Source organism: Cricetulus griseus, chromosome 5 (assembly GCF_003668045.3).
Source record: "Cricetulus griseus strain 17A/GY chromosome 5, alternate assembly CriGri-PICRH-1.0, whole genome shotgun sequence".
NCBI classification, from domain to species: Eukaryota; Metazoa; Chordata; class Mammalia; order Rodentia; family Cricetidae; genus Cricetulus; species Cricetulus griseus.
The window spans coordinates 177,373,515-177,375,078 of NC_048598.1; the positions used below are offsets into that span (position 1 = coordinate 177,373,515).

Genomic DNA, 1,564 nt, shown 5'->3' on the forward strand with positions numbered 1-1,564 from the left:
CACACACACACACACACACACACACACAATAAAAACATACAAAGAAAGAAAAGTTTGGAATCAGACAGGTCAAAGTTATAACAGAGTCAAGAATCAAGAGAAGTCATAATTTGGCCTTGTTGCATTTAACAAAAAAGTGTATGCTTGTATATTAGATGTATGGAGTGTATTTTGCACCATACAGTCTCTGATGTCTAGGTTACAAACACATTCCAGCTTCAGGAAACAGGGAAGTGATCACACAGGCATCCTGATGACATGAACTGGTCTTTAACAGTCCCAGTGTGGAATCCCATTGCTCTGTCTCAAATGTTATCTGAGAAGGGGCCAAGTTGCAAAATAATGTATTGACACAGATTGTCTTTGTTTTTCTTCATTAAAGAAACAAGTCAACGGAGGTAGGCACTGAACCTGGTGCCCTCAGAGAATCACTCTTCCCTCATAGACACTTTCTGCATTTTGTTGAGGTAGGAATAGGTGACATATTGTTTTAAAAATGTTAGTCAAGCCTGGCATTGGTGACACACGCCTTTAATCCAAGCATTCTATGGGCTGAGGCAGGCAGATCTCTGTAAGTTCAAGGCCAGCCTGGTGTACAGAACAAGTTCAAGGACAGGCTCCAAAAAATACAGAGAAACCCTGTCTGGAAAAACAAACAAAAAGTATGTCAGTCAAAACAGAATTTGTGATTGTTAGAGGCATTATCACTTCCTAAAGTGTATAATTATAAAAGGATCTCCCAGAAAACCAGCAGGTAGAGAGAGCACCAAGAAAAAAAAACAATTATGTCTGAACCTGGGCCTAATGTGTGTTTAAGGCCCCCTTTTGGCTATGGGATTCTGGCAGGGAGGTTTTCCTTTGGGCTCACACCCAAGACTCCTCACTGTGTTCCTTGTACAGTAATAAGTGGCCGTGTCCTCAGTTCTCAGGCTGTTCATTTGCCATGCTTTTGAATCATCTCTGGAGACGGTGTATCTGTCTTTCACTGAATCCACGTAATAGGTTCCATAATTAAAACTTTAGTGCCTATGCAAGCAACCCACTCCAGCCCCCTTTCTGGAGCCTGGCGGACCCAGTTCATGGCAGCATTACTGAAGGTGAATCCAGAGGCCGCACAGTAGAATTTCAATGACCACTGAGGCTTCACTAATGCTCCACCAGACTCAACCAGCTGCACCTCACAGTGGACACCTGCAAACAGAGAGGATCCTGATGAAGAAACTGTCACAAAGTCTACTGTCTCTCTCACTCATGTCTCCTCACACACTCAGTATCCCTTGTTAGCTACCTTTTAGAAGAGCAACAAAGAAAACCCAGTGCAGTCCCAACCTCATGTTGATTGTCATGGTTTCAATGCTGCTCACTGAATGTGAAGACAGGGCTAGAGTCCTCTGCCTGACCTTCGGGGTCAGGGTAGGGCTGGTTTTCATGAGCATAGGGAGGCTTTATTTGCATATCTCCCTGCTATATATTACTCTCTGGTTTGTGTGAGTCTTAGAGGCATCAGTTAATGGTGCAATTGTCTGACAGACAATGAAGTAGTGAGGACCATGATTTCATTAAA

General features: G+C 43.2%; 1 pseudogene; it reads right to left on the reverse strand.

The window, feature by feature from the left end:
* Nucleotides 1–812: 812 nt before the first annotated feature.
* LOC118238963 lies at nt 813–1,346 on the reverse strand (annotated as a pseudogene).
* Nucleotides 1,347–1,564: the final 218 nt, after the last annotated feature.